A 16,258-nucleotide genomic window follows, 5' to 3' on the forward strand; every position below is an offset into this window, starting at 1 on the left:
TATTAACATAATTATAATCTTTCTAGCACCCCAAGCCCTTTCAGTTTATTACTTTTTTTCTCCCCAAACATAAAAGTTTGCATTTGACACAAAGGCTGGCATTCCTGACACCCTTTGAGATTTTGCATGTGATTGAAGGAATTTAGGTTTAAAAAGTGCACTTATGAAATTAATGGTACTTGTGACTCTCTTGTCTAGTTTCTTTAATGTTATGATTTTATCTGTACTGGAAAGATTAGGAAGCATCACTCCAAACATATGAGAGCTTTATTTTACAAAATGGCCATCTCTCTCTATCTCTCTTGTAATTGTTTGGTATCTTTTTCTAATGGGATCACACTCTTTATGTCTTGCTTTCTCTTGCCTTGTTCAGATCTTTTTTCCTCCCTCCATCATTCCCTCCCTCACTCATCTCTTCATTCTTTCCTTTCTTCCTATTTCCTGCCATTCATCTTTATTCTTTCATTTGTGCCTAATTTTGTTTTAAAGACTGGAATTGCTACACTCTCAGTGTAGTAGTAGAACAGTAGTAAAACAGCCACTCTTAGGAATAGGTGGGTTAAAATCTGTTTGACTATCTTTTTTTTTTTTAATTTTTAACAGTAATTTTATTAATCTCCTTAATTATTATAACTAACATAATAACAAATTGTCATAATTTGCTAGTTACAGTTTATAGCAAAGGGAAGACAGGCAGACAAGATAGAGCAAGATCTCTTCCTATGTCAATCATCTACCCAGTGCATACTAGTGAGGTAGTAACCAGGCATCAAATCCCCACTTAACCCAAACTTTTGGTCACTCAAATAAAAAAGAAGCACCAACAGAGGTAAAAGTCACAATGAGTATCTCTAGTTCTCAGACAAGCATCTTTCTGGCCAGGTACACCTTCCAGAGCCCAGGGGCCCAAATCAGTCAAGACTTGCTCACATGTTTGAGTTTTCTGGAGGAGATCCTAAATATTTATTGTTTTATGGTTTCAAGTAACTAATTCAGTCAGAAAAAGGGCTAAAGTTTATTTGATCATAAAATTTCCCCACAAAAGCATTCAATTTTTAGTTAAAAATGAAGTACAACCACATCAGGAAGAGTTTTCCGGGTAATTCTAAAACCGTCAGGGACTCTAAAAACCGCTAACATCAAGAACAGTTTCTACATGAAAACTCCTGGGGAGCGAGCCCCTGGTTGGGAAGATGAACCAGGAGAAGGGGGGAGGGAGCCGATGGGGTGCAGGGGGCAGGAGGGTGCAGGGGGCAGGGGGCAGGCCTGGGGTGCAGGGGGCAGGAGGGCCTGCCCCCTACCCAAAGGTGGCAGTCGGTCGGAGAACATACAGGACACAACGTCAGGCGTGTCCTGGAGGCCTCTGCCACCCAGCATCATTAGCCATCATAAGTGAACACGGACTCTCTCCACTTCCACCTTCCTCGGTTCCCACCCCTGCAAATGCGGGAGCAATAGAGGTAGTGCTGTCCCAGGAGAGGAGGGGTCTGTACCATGTGTTCACTGGATTTTCACAGAGGGACCAAGAGACTCAGTAGGTAGCCTTCCAGTGGGGAGATTTCTTTTACGTATCTGGCAATACGTAGTACATTTTATTACTGTCATTCATCTCCGTGGAGGTTTTGAGTGCATCTAAAATAAGAAATTCTGCTTCAAATTATAGTTTTGCAATATTGAGATGTACTTAAAAGGAAAAAGTGCCTTTAAAAAATTCTAATTCTACCTAGAAGGAGGAAGAAAAACCATCCCAAGCCAGAGACTCCTAATGGCTCATGGCAAGTGACCAGAGATGGGAGAGCTGCCCTGCGGCACCTTTGTGCTCCCAGCTGAGGACCTCCAAGAAGTCCCTTTCATGGGGGACCCAGCAGCTTGCTCCTTAAGAATGCCTCCAGTGCCCTGTCCTGCCAGTGAAGTCACCTGGTGGGCCAGGCTGGAGCAGGTGCCAGAGGCCATTTGCACCGGCCTCTGCTGGGCCTCTCCTCTCCCTACACCCAACTTCTCTGCCTGCCTAGCACCCAACAGTGAGAGGCTATGGTGGGTACTCTGTGGGAACCCAGGCCTCTCGGACGTAGGGGGATGAGAGGGACATGAAGACAGAACACACCTCCATAGGGGGAGGGGACAACATCACCTTTGACCTTAAACCCATTGCTGTAGGGGGTTGTGCAAGGGGTAGAGAATGTTTGGGTCCATAGAGGCAAACCCAAAATCAGAGGAGGGTCAAGCTGCAATTACAGAGTTCCAGACCCGTGACCTGGTATGCAGCATCATACTTCAACCTGCAATTTCAGTTTGATTAGACTGTTATTAGGTAGCTTACACATTTGCTAGTGGAAAAAAATCCTAGAGCAAATCTTGCAAAAGGTGAAGTAGCAGAAAAATCACAGAGACGTAAATTCATTTATATCATCCGGAGAGAAACATGATCGAAAAGCTTCAAGTTGAAGATAACCCCATTGACAACGAACTTAAAACAAAAACGGAGTCATAATTTTTCTGAATTTTGCGTAGCCTTCAAGTTTCTCGTGGTACCACTGGTGAAGCTGCTGAGCCCTGGTGAGCAGGACACAGAAGGTGAACACAGCAAAAGCCCAGCCTTGGATGGACCCGCTGGCGAGCGCGTAGACGCACCACTCGACGCCTTCTCCCAAGTGGTTGACTGCAGTGATGTATTAACAAGCCCCCCCCACCTTGGTATTTCATATCCAGTCTCCTCTGGTTTCCTGAGGTTCCTTAGGACGTGATCTGAATGGATGCTTATCAGCATGCCTATCAACCACAAGGCAAAACCTTTGCGCGTAGTGGATGAGGAACAGGGTCAGGAGGATGCAGTTGGGCCAGAGGCTGAGGCGCTCCGCGCACGCCAGGAGCGGCACCGCCAGCGAGGGCAGCTCCTGCCCCGCCCAGGCGGCCCGCGCCCGCAGCCGAAATGCGGAGCGCGGCGCGGCGTAGCGCCCGGGGGGCGAGCCCACCGGCTTCAGCAGCACGTAGCACAGGAAGCCCAGGGCGCCTCCACGGGCGAGGAGCCGCCCGGCCAGCTCCATTGTGGGGGACGGCAGGCGTGCTCCGAGGCCAGGCAGCCGCGACGCGCCACATGTCGGGGGCGGCGGCGCGGGCGGCGGGAGGCGCGGCTACCTGAGGTCGCGGCCCGCTGTCAGACGCCGGGGCCGGGATCCACGCCGCCCTGGCGGCCGGGAAGCAGTGGGCACGCAGACCCCGCCTGTTTCCCCGGTCCAGGGGCCGCGCCGCGCACTGGGCGGGAGCTGTTTGACTATCTTGTACTACCTTGTTAACTTGCTTGAAGGTACTACGATTTTTATTTTGCTAATTTCAGTTGAATGTATATACATTTGAAAAATAGATAGCATGTACCTAAGAAGGTCATTTCTTTAGAGACATTGCTTCGTTTGAAGACTCCCTGTAATGATTCTGTGCTCCAAACGCCCCTCTCTCACTCACCAACATGGTTTATGAGCCACACATTAAAAACCAATGATCCAGCCAGGGGTCAGCAAACCATATCTATCAGGCTCCAAACAGCTTGTTTTTGTGCAGCTCACAGATAAGAAAATTTTTATATTTGAAAGTGGTTGAGGACCTCCCTGGTGGCGCAGTGGTTAAGAATCCGCCTGCCAATTCAGGGGACATGGGTTCGATCTCTGGTCCAGGAAGATCCCACATGCCGCGGAGCAACTAAGCCCCTGCACCACAACTACTGGGTCTGCGCTCTAGAGCCCACGAGCCACAACCACTGAAGCCCACGCGCCTAGAGCCTGTGCTCCCCAGCAAGAGAAGCCACCGTAATGAGAAGCCCGCGCACCGCAACGGAGAGTAGCCCCCGCTCACCACAACTAGAGAAAGCCCGCGCGTAGCAACGAAGACCCAACGCAGCCAATAAATAAATAAGTAAATAAACAAATAAAATGGTTGAAGAAATCAAAAGAGTAGTATTTTGTGATATGTAAAAATTATGTGGAATTCAAACGTCAGTGTCCATAAATCAAGTTTTATTGGAACACAGCCATTGTTAATGTTAGTGTCTGAGGCTGCTTTCCCCCTGTAACAGCAAAGTTGAATAGTTGCAATACAGAGGGTATTGTCCACAAAGCCTAAATATTTACTACCTGGTCCTTTACAGAAAAAGTTTGCCAGCCCCTCATCTAGGCTTCATTGTAGGCATAAAGAACCCAATAACAGTTGAATACTTGGGAGTTGGTGTTTTCTATTGACTGTAGAAAATTCACTTATAGGAAGTTGGAGTTAACTGCAGAATATTATGTGGTTTTTTTTTAATATATGGGAAATTTATATAAAATAAGGAAAGAAACAAAAGCACTTCTGCATTTGTATAGGGTGTGAACTTCGAAGCATTCACAGGGGATGCATTAAGGCCACCTCACCAGGCAGCTTCAGCTGAAAGCTATCACTGGGTTCTCCTTTGAGGGGTCTTTGGCACATGAAGGGCTGGATAATATTCTAGGAAGCTACCTCTAGAGTCCCTTCCTTGCCATTGAAGTCTTTGGTACTCAGAACATTGTTGCAACATAGAGTTGTTTCATTTTTTCCCCTTATTTCTCCATTTTCTTTTTCTAAATTGTCAGTTATTTTCTCGTGTTTGTGGATTCTTAACATGGCCAGCCAAGAACATTTGGAATTTTTCTGTTATTTGGTTCTCACTGACTTTCGGTTCTATGATGTAAACATACTGTTTGTGTAAGGAAAATGATTAAGAATCCATTCAGTGAAAGAACTTGAACTTTTGCCTGAACTGGCCAATGTGAAGGTGGAAGCTTGATGATAATAAATCAAAGTGTATTTTCCTCCTTTTTAGTGATATAAGGTGTCATTTGCAGACACATGTACATACAGATTGTATATATATATAAAACATTTATATATATATATATGTACATATATGTGCATGTCAGCCATCGTGGAAAGTAAGCTAGCCTGCATAGTAGTGGGAAGCAAAGAGATTATTTTTATGGGAGCAACAATCAACTATTGAATACCCACAGGGGATGAACTAATGAACTATTTATTTGGCCAAAATTGCTTCTAGCGAACAGGCACAGTGACTGATTTTATGAGACTGTAAATTTTTGGAAACTGTTTGCAAAGCCAACCAGTTGAGCCAGAAAGATTCAGATTAGCTGAATTTCATTTAAAGGAAATTTTTACTGAATGTAATCAGATATGAGAAGCTGAAATTAATACAGTAAAATAGTTCCATTCTCCCTAGACCCTATCATGAGACTGCTTTTCACACAAGGAAAATGATAATGTTGATGTGACCCACCAGGGTAAAATCGAGGGCTGTTCCAAGCTCCAAGCAGGCTGCTCCCAGCCAGATGCTACCCTTGCTGCTTCACACCTTCTCAGCTACCCTGGGGCAAGAAGGGATCAGTATCTATTTGGCACGCTGGTGGGGAGCTTGGAGCTAGACATGTGACATTACATGGAATGTATCTCATCCCGTATATGAAGCTTTCTTTGACTAATTCTGTTTATATTGAACCCACCTTTTTCTGAATCTCTATAATAGGTAGTTTGTATCAGACAGTTGGCAGTAAAAATGATAAGTAGTCTTAAGATATTCTCTAGTTGGTTTAACAAGTGTATTTCTCATCCCCCAATGGATATTGAAATCTCCTGGAGAGCAGTGATGTTTCTTCATGTCTTCCAAAGTATACAGTGTACGCTGGGCAAAGGAAAGGAATTTAGTTATTTCACTTATTTATTATTTATACTCTATTTACTTCCCAAAAGGATTTGAACTAGCTTATCATAATAGGCATAATAGGACCATTAAAGTAATGATTTAAAAAAAGGAAAAATAAGAAACATAATGCCTATTGAAATATTTACATCGTAAGCCCATAAGCCCTTGGGCATTTTGCCACAGAATTTAGTGCTGAGTTTCCTAGTAAAAGGGTTCAAGAGAGCAGGCAGTGTCACTAGGTGCTGGCTGTAACTCATGGGCAGAAGGGTCAGCGGGTCCCCTGTGGTCTCTGAATCATGGTGCAGTGGTAGCCTTGGGCTGGGTCTGGCTGGACATCCTATGGGCTTTTGCTCCAGGCAAGGGACCTGCCTCATTACTGTTCTCTCTTGTTATGAGATGAACATAAGAGCAGCTTTGTAGGTGGAGAAAAATCAGTTTGCCAGTAACTAGCACCTGACAACCTTCTGGGAATTTAATTTGAGCTTCTAAGGGAAGGGGAAGCCTCAGGTTCAGCTAGCTCACTGCTTCCAAGTCATTTATCCTTCTGTCTTCCCATAGGTCAGAAATAAACAGGGAAGTGTGAAGAATTATACAGCTCTCATCACACTAAAAAGTATAAGAATTTACCAGGAAGAACTAAGTTGTCTCTAATGTTGAATTCAAGACAACTTTATTACAAGTAGAAATACAATCCATATATTTCTGACATTGTCTTATTGTCACATGTAGAGAGACAATTAAAGTGGCCTTTTAACATCGATCCCCAGAAGAATATGTCAGAATATAATGGACAAGTACTTGAACATGAGTTCTATTTAAGATGCAAAATTGTTCCTTGTGGGACTGAGGTCAACATTTCAAATTGTAGTTCTGTAAGGAAATGCCATGAAGAAATAAAACAAAGTAATCAAGGGATGTAGCTTTCTGATCTCTAACTTCTTATGTACTGGAACCTGGACAGTCTCAGGGTTAGTGCATCCTTGGGATTACTCCTCAAATACGAATTATGGTTTCCAAGGGAATATAGGCTCTAGGTTAATTAGGTAAACTTGATTCAGCGTTTATCCCTACATTCTTGCTAAGATTAAATAGGAGACAATTCAGAATTTTAGGCGCTTGGTGAGTCCTTAAAATTCAAGGACTTACCTACTCTTACTGTTTTAGATGGGCGTCAGCAAACTTTTTTTTATAAGGGGCCAGATAGTAAATATTTTAGGCTTTGGGGTCATAGGTTTCTGTCGCAACTATTCAACTCTGCTGTTTTAGTAAAAGGGAGGTGTTTGGAGACAACAGAGGAGTCTGCCGTGCGGGCATTATTTGTTTTGACTCTGATAGCAATCTTAGGAGATCTATATGATGCTATACATTTTATATATGAGGAAACTGAGCAACAGAAAGCTACAGAGCAGTGCAAGAATTTAAACACTCCTATGGAGCTCACTGTAGTTGGATCTGACTTAATCAACTCTGTTTTCTTTGGTAAATATGCTTCCACATTTATCTTGAGATTAAGAATTGTACCCCTCATTCTAAAAGGGGTCTGGCCGACAGTAGTCTTCTCATAGAAAACACCGTGTTCCTGCAAGCAAAGCTAATGGCTTGATTTCTTTTTTATTATGAATAATTTAAGACTTGTCAAACATATTTGAGATTATAAAGGGTTTGTCATCAGTAGCTTACTTAATTTCACATGTGAGCTTAAGAGCCTTTTATCAACTTAATTTCATAAGGGTTTCTGCCTTTGCAGGGTGAGAAGTTTTATAATGTTTTACTTTCCCGTCTCTGTTCTGTCCTGCCTGGAATGTTGCTGTATTTATTCATCCAACACATGTGTTTATAGTGTCAGGTGAATCATCTGTGAACTTTTAACCCACGATCAGTCCCTTTACCCCCAGCCTATCCTGGACACAATAGTCTCCAGAATACTCCACAGCTCTCTGCAGGACTTCTTTCCTAATCAAGCCTCGTACCCACCCTTCCCCACACCCCCCCACCTCCAACCCAACTACTTTTCTCTTGTTTAACAGAGTCCTTTTCTTCCTCCATACAGCCTCAAACGGGTTTGGGCAAGGGTTTATACATTTGCATCCCACCTTGGTAACTTCCTCATTGTAAGGAATATGAGCCATAAAAATATTTGCTGAAGAAAAGCCTGTCAATTCATAGAGCAGAAGGAAAATAAAATGTTTTTCCAACACACCCCAAGGCTAGGACAAGAACTCAGTATGCAGCAGTGATAATAAAAACAGACCTTCTGCCATGTTGGAAAAAGGGTTCCCACATGCAATGTTCTTTAGAACCAACATTCGACTCTGATGGAGACGTCTTCCTACCATAGCTGTGTGGATGATGTCTTAGAAATAGGGAGAAAGGCCTCAGATACTTGATCTGTAAAATGGGTTATTGGCTTATGATCGCCAAGTTTACTCTGATATTCTTTTATTCAAAAATTATACTTCGTATCCTTCAATATTAGAATTATGGTTAATGGGGATACCAAATAAAATACTTTTTTATTAGATGTTTCGTAATTATAAATTAACAATGTGCTTGCAATTTGATTTTGATTTTTTTTTTATACCTAATTGAATTGTACTACCTTAGACACTAAAAAAAAATATTCCTGAGAATTGGCTAAGAATTTAGACAGGTAGATGAGGCAGTAATTTGTGATAGGTCATTTCTAGCTTTGCAAAGTCTATGATCTATTCAAGAGATTTAGTCATTTCTACTATCTTTAATTGAACTGAATTTTCTAGCATTGTCTGCCAGTGAACAGTAAGTTTTCTTTGTTGTTGTTCTTTGTTCTAATATTATTATTAATGCATGGATTTAAGCATATTTGGTGTATTTTAATTTATTACAGTTGTCATCCTTACAAAATTACCTCATTCTTGGCCAGTGAAAGCCTCTTTAAGTTGACTTTTGGTGGTGTTCATTAATCACCTTACTGTCTGTTACTGCAGGATGTTTCAGGCTCAGCCGTATTTCCTGCCGTAGACTTAGAATCAGCCATAATTTTAAGGAACACTGGTTACTTTTAGTGGGAAATAGTATTTTCAAGACAATCTGAGCACTTTGCCACTGAGTCTGTCACAATTTCTAGGTCTTTTCAATCGACAGAGCTAGCACATATGTTTTTGTAAAAAAATGTTTTAAGAAAAAAATCTCATTAAGATGTTTCCAATCAAAATTAAAATACAAAATTTTTTATTTTAATATCTAGTACCTTACATCTGTTTTTACTTTTTCCTTCCTCAAGAATCTCATTTTCAATGATACTGGGAATGGTAGAATTTTATAGAATATCACAAAATTATTCACTGGCTTTACCCTCTACTTACACAACCACACACATACATGGACACATAGAAACACAATTAACTCAGAGTAGTAACACAAAGACCACTGTGAATATAGTTTTAGGTTGGATTTCCGAGATGGGGATTTTTCCTTTTTGCAAGTGATTGAGGATTTATTCAGGAAAAAGGCAAAGGAATAAGGAAAACAGAACAGCAGGGGAAGACCAGGCAAAGACATGGCGTCATGGGAAGTCATGCCTTAGCCTGAGCCTATGGAATCCTTTGGAGCATGAGTTGCACCCAGAGGTTTTCTCACCCAGACGGGGGCAGGGAGGCTAAGCTATTATACCATAGTCATGGACTATAGGTCAACCCTGATGCAGGTGGGCGCATAAATTCCCAGGCATTTCTGGGCGAGGTGGCGCCCATCAGCCTAAGGCAACTCTCTGCAGACAGCTGGAGGTGTGAGCCATTAAAAGACAGCACTCACAGAACCTGGGAGATGGTTACAGTACCTAGAAAATGGTATCTCTGTGGCATACTAACAGTATCTATTGAGTCCACCCCTTACACCACTCAGATCTACTCACTTTTCCAGGTAAGTTTTCTCTGTTCATTGACAGCTTCCCTATGATTTTGGTTAGCTCCAATTTCTGGGGAACTTTACAAGAGGAAAGTTAGTATGACAAATGCAGTGTTCACTTGTTGCTTCAAAACCTTGGGAGTTTCCCAAATGAAATTTGAAACTGGCTCCTGTTCACAGAGGGCAAGGAGAGGCTGAACAAAGAGACAGACCGCTCCATGTTGGTAGGTGGCAGTTTAAATATGCAAGGAAACTTACATAGGAGGCTTGTCTTGGGCAGCTGAAAGATGGGTAGATCTCCGCACCTGCCAGCCAGAATCTTAAGAGTTTACACAGAAGCCTTAATGAGGCTCAATCATGTATCCAGTTCATATGGTGTCAACAACGCAAGGCTGTGTCCTTGAAGCAGCTACTGTGTGGGAACAATGGGAGGAACACACATTCCAAGGACAGAGGAGGTGGTAAGGAGCCTCCAAGTATCTGGGTCCAGTGCACGGGTCAACTGGAAGTCATGTCCTCTCAGTGACCTCTGCCAACACTGCTGCCATTGTTTCCAAGGATATTGTTGACATTTATCATCTCTTTCCTCTACCACTTACCCTAGACTCTCCTCGTCCTCATCTAGCATTTCTGATGGTATAGGTGGCTTGCCTGATAGGATAAGTCAGACCCTCCCACCTGAGCCTCTGATTATCATGTCCTTATCAGCCTGCAGTTACTATACTCATCCATTTCCAATTGAAACTGGGCATGCATATGCAAAATGATGCACAGTATATCACTTGAGTGCCAAGCACATTCCTCTCTCTTCCCCCACCCTTTTATACAGTGATAACCCAATATCCACATGATGATCACATCTCTTAACCCTGCCAATACGGAAACACTTTGACAGTTGGTTCCCTGGCACGAGGAATCCACAGTTGGAACTCTAGATGCACAGAACCAAGAAAATTGTGGGGATGTGAAGCACAAAATCCTCAAATATGTCATCATGAATGATAGTGAGCACAGTCATTCCTATTTCCACCCCCTTGATTCCTGGACTTAATTATTCTAACTATAGCAGACATAGTGGCATAAAATAGCTATTAATTTAAGCTGAAACTCATCTTGAAGGACTGTACTCTATTCTCACATGGATTTATCTCTAAGCTGGTGTCTCAGCCATGCCTTCACAAAGTCTTTCCATTGGTCTATCAGGCAAGTAGCTTCTGGGCAGTGCAGTACGTGGTAGGCGATAGTGAAACCCATAATTATTGTCCACAGCTGCCCATCTTTGGATGGAAAGCCGTCTTCTGGTCCAAGGAATTATTTAGCCGGATCCCATGTCGATAGCTCAAACACTTCAAGTCTTCAAATGGCTGAGAAACTATGGGAAAGAAAGGCAAAAACATGCCCAGAGCACTTATCAATCTTGGCCAGAATGAATTTTGTATTTCTAGGAAGGAAGGGGTTGAATCTAATCAACTTGCCATCAAGTGGCTGAGATTCGTTGCTTGGTTTCTTCAAGGGATGGTACCATACCAGGAGGCTTCAGCATTAGACCTTTTTTGGCAAGTTGGACATTCTGTAGCAGCAATAGTTAGATCAGATGTGGTGAGAAAAGTAAGACTGAAACTGAAAATTAAACAAAATTTAATTTTATTTAAATTTAACTAATTTAAATTTAAATGATTATATGTGATGGCTGCCGTTTTGGACAGCACAATCCTGTGTAGTACTCTGGAGTAGGTGCTAGTATAAGTGAAAAGAGCAAGATGGATTAAGGTATGCTTTTATGTATGCTACCATTAAATAGGACAGTAAACCATAATATTAAACTAATTAAAATTTTCCTGTAAAAGGAGGGAGAAATTAGGTTGGAAAGGATAAGGTATAGAAGTAATACTTTTTTGGATATACTTTGTTTTATAGGTTGGACTTTGTAAACACATAATGTTTAAAATAATTATAATTAAAATTTAGGAAACAAGTCTTAAAAAGTGGAATGCAATATAAGACAAACATAGATGTATAACCAGGTGATATAACAACCATAGAGATAGGAACTATTCCAAATGACTATAAGTCACAGTAATTTGATGGTACAACTATGTTTTCAGTAATCACAGTTTTGGTGGCAGCATTAACATTACTACAATCTGTCATTACTACATCTCATACGTGTGTGTGATGTAAGATAAGGCTAACTTGGTAAAACTTAGACTCAGCAGGGTGTTTGGCATGAAATAAAAAGACACAGATATAAAATTGATGAGGATAAGCCAAAAGTGTGTATTCTGGAGTTTGAATGAGACATATCTGTATGATTTCATGATGATTTTTGTCTTTGAAAAAGATGTATGTATATACTTATATGATACTATAAATTTGTAAGATTATATATTAATAATGTATATATGTATAATTATAATACCATATATCATATATTATTAATATATAATCTTATTCACTATAATATAATAAATAATATATACATGTGTTATATAATACACATATATAGTTTCTGTTATACATGTGTTATATAATACACATATATATTTTCTGATATACGTGTGTATTATATGTATACATATATATATGTATGTATGTATATATCCCCCAGAGAAATGGCTGCTTCTAGGTCTGGGGTAGGAATATACAAGATGTGTCTAGAATGCCTTATACTATCAAACATGGATGCTATCAAAGACCACTACAATTCTGTCAAAAGGGTGCAAAAGCCAACTTGAACAGGCTACCACTTACCAAAATTGAGATAATAAGAGTAATAAGTAGAAGAGATTGAAATAAATTAAATATATTTAAATTCATGAGTTCATAATGATACTTTAAGAACCTCTCTGATCATCATTGGAGATAGGGAAACAATTTTTTATTTAGAAAATAGATAAATAAATGGAAGGAATCAAGTATTTATTTAACTTTTGCTAATAAAACTATTACCTTGGTGTAGCTGATGAAGGGAAATTTCTATTTCTAAAAATATTCCCACTAACAAGTACAGAGCAATAAAATTGGCAAATCATCATTTTCCAACCCTTAAGGAATAAATTGATCCAGGCAATGTTCATCAATGTCTGCTAAGATTACAAAAAGAGAATCAGACAGTAAGTCAGTAAATACATATACTTCAGGAAGTAACAACACCACCTATGAAGCAGTTTTGGCAAAACAAACAAACAAACAAACAAAAATGTGAAACATTCAAGTGCCTAAATCTGTCAAATTAGAGGAAACAGAAGAGCCAGAGCCATGAGAACATGTTAAATGATACCACAGGGAATGAAATCAGTAAAATGCACTATGGGAAACATACGGTACATGTAAGTTATTGCAAGGGGACAATTACAAGGAAAACAACAATGACAACAACATGAAATGGAGGTAAGAAACATTAATACAAGTGACATATTAACCTGTCCAATGTATGGGCTTTGTTTTGATTTTAATTCAAATACACAAAATGTTAAAAATCACAAAACAATTTGGAAAATGTGACATTGGCTATTTGATGGTATTAAGGAAATGTTTTCATGTGTGTGTATGTGTGTATGTTTAATGAAAATATAATGATTTTTTTGTGAAGGAAGTATTTGTCATTTAGAGATATATACTGAAATAGTAATTTGAAATGATATGATGTCAGGAATTGGCTTAGAAATGATCTGGGTGGAGAGCTAGGAGGTAGAGATGACATAAGACTGTCCAGGAGTTAACTGCAACCTGAGGGAGGGGTCCGTGTGGCTTATTTTATTACCCTTTTTCTTTTTTTGTATGTGTTTGAAATATTCCATAACAACAGGTTACAAATACAGAAGAAATCTAATAATGATTTTTAAAATAAAAGGTCCTATTTTATCATTTGGCCTTTACCTTAAAATGCAATTAGTAAAGATAAGCAGAGAAATTGTGGGGATTTCTGCGTTTGCTTTCAGCTTTCCCTTCAACAACCTGCTGATCTACCATTCTTTTTTTCACATACTTAATAAGGACCTGACCTTATTTTCTTTAAATTGCTCTCTGTGGCATTACGTGTCTTCAGGAAATCATGGTTAAGTGACTTCACTTCTCATATCACCTGGCCTCCCCAGAGAAAAATAAAGACCAGGCAAACTTCTTAGATGAAATATGTTTTGAAGAGGTAGGCACAAAAACTGTCTTTTCCTTTACTTTTCCTGTTCTCTTTATCATTCTCTAAATTTCACTTTCTCCTTGCCATTTTCCTAATCACTTATTTTTACCAAGACTCCTAAACAACAAGAAATGCCTTATTCTAACAAAGTGACCAAGTTCAGCTTTGGGTTGGTGATACTTGGCTTTACTGAATTTCTCAATCAATGTATATTGTTCAAAGTGCTGTAGGGATCCCAGATAGTGTATTACATACTCCCAGCTATCAAGAAATTTATAGTTTAATTGAAGAGAGATAGCTAATATGCTCACATGCACAAAGAAAAGAAAAAGCCACCAGTTTTATCCTAAAGTGACTAGTAGTGACTTTTAAACACAGCATAATAACAAAAATGGAGAAAATAGTGTGAATTAATGTACTCATAGAAGACTTAGGACTTGAGCTGAACTTTTAAAAATGAATAGGACTTATATGATTGGACTGGGAAAAGTAGGGGAGGAAAATGTGAGCAAAGACACCTGAATTGAAATGAACGTGGAAGATATGCTCAAAGCTCGTTTAACTGGGAATGATGTGAATTGGAGAACAGAGAGAAACTGAGTTGCAGAGACTGTAGAGATTAGATTATGCTGCATCAGGAAGAGCAGATAAGAGGATATAATGGATACGGTTGGCAGTAACAAGACATTATGAGCTCTTGGACAAGCAGTGTTTTAGGAAGGCTGTCTGGAAATGATGTTGGGTAGGAAGGTATTACCACTTTTAGACTCAGGCAAGAGGCGCCCTGCCCTAGGGCCACATGTTTCAGAGAATCTCCATACTTGGGAGTGTCTTTCACAAAATTTTCTTATTTCCTGTCAGGTACCAGGCCCAGCTGGAGTTGGCAGTGCTCTCGATCTGGTTTCCCTGAGCCCAGACAGGATGCCACAAGTCTGGTACTTATAGGAAGTATAAGTATAAAATAGTCAAACCCATAGCAGCAGAACATAGAATGGTGGTTGCCAATGGATGAGGGAAGTGGGAAATGAGGTGCTGTGGTTTAGTGCATATAAAGTTACAGTTATACAAGATGAATAAATTCCAGAGATCCACCGTACCACATGGTGCCCACAATTAACAATATAGTCAACAACATGTCTTGTGCACTTAAAAACTTAACAGGGTAGATCTCATGCCAAGAGTTCTTAACATACACACACACACACACATACACACACAAACAGAGCAAGGAGACATAAGAAATCTTTTGGAGGTGATGGATATGTTTATTTCCTTGATTGTGGTAATGGTATCACACCCGTATGCATGTGTCCAAAGTCATCAAAGTGTATACATTAAATATATGCAGTCTTTTCCATATTAAGTGTACCTCAATAAAACTGAAAAAAATTGAAAGCGATCACCTTCTATCAATACAGTGATTATAGCCCCGCACCCCAATCAAGAGAACGCATGGTAGGAAGAGGTATTATTTTGTGTTAATGCTATAAAATGCTGAATGATAAATTAACATCACCAGGAAATAATTAGCATTTCTATTTTCCTGCATGCTCTGGAGAAGACTTACATTCGTAAACATCATCAATGATGCATAGTAATGACCCGTGAGAGTCATTGGAAGCCAGTGTTCATAGGTGGTACAATGAATGATAAAGCATCTTGAGTAATGGTGTAATCAGCATTTTTTTTTTTTTTGGTTTCCATAGTTTTTTATTTTATTTTTTAAACATCTTTATTGGAGTATAATTGCTTCACAATGGTGTGTTAGTTTCTGCTACCAGCATTAAATAAATGGTTTTAGGGAAGGTCACGGTCAAGAAGGTCTATATTGGTCAACATAAACAAGTCCTGAAGAACAGTGGTATTATGAGCAGTAACAGTGTTACTACCTTTTTCTCATGGTGGGAGATATACAATTAGCCAGGAAAATAAAGAACCTGAAGAGATATTTCCTGGACTTGAACAGGAAGAGAAGGTGCCTGGACACTGAAGAATCTTCACATGCATTGATCATAAAATTTAAAAAAATATGTATGTGTCTCTTCTCTACACATTACTCTAAATCACCATTGATAAACCATTACACCTCAAATGGGGCTGTGAATTCTATAATATATTTTTTAATCAATTGGTTTATATAGACAGGGATCCTGCAGAAAGTATTTGTCCAGGATTCTGCACACTCCGGAGTGACCCTAGAGGGTGCAGTCAGTGGAAAGCATGAAAAACTATGGAAAGGAGGGTAGGTTAGAAGGCGACTGCAGTGATTCAGGACAGACTAGACTAGGGTGAGGAATGTAAGATGGATAGAAAGGGGATAAAACTGAAAAATATTTTAAAGAAAAAATAAAATTTGATAGTAGATTCATAAAGATGGAACAGAGACTAAATCAAAGACTGCTTCAAGGTGTCTATGCTTAAAGACTAGAAAAATGTGCTAAGGTAGAAATAACTACTCATAGCAGCGAAGAAAGACCAGTTTGGGGTGCAGATATGTGTTGGGATATAAGGCA

General features: G+C 39.9%; 1 pseudogene; it reads right to left on the reverse strand.

Moving 5' to 3' along the window:
* Positions 1-2,468: 2,468 nt before the first annotated feature.
* LOC114238745 (3-oxo-5-alpha-steroid 4-dehydrogenase 1-like) lies at positions 2,469-3,044 on the reverse strand (annotated as a pseudogene).
* Between the last annotated feature and the right edge of the window lie 13,214 nt (positions 3,045-16,258).

Source organism: Balaenoptera acutorostrata, chromosome 5 (assembly GCF_949987535.1).
Source record: "Balaenoptera acutorostrata chromosome 5, mBalAcu1.1, whole genome shotgun sequence".
In the NCBI taxonomy this organism is placed as follows: domain Eukaryota; kingdom Metazoa; phylum Chordata; class Mammalia; order Artiodactyla; family Balaenopteridae; genus Balaenoptera; species Balaenoptera acutorostrata.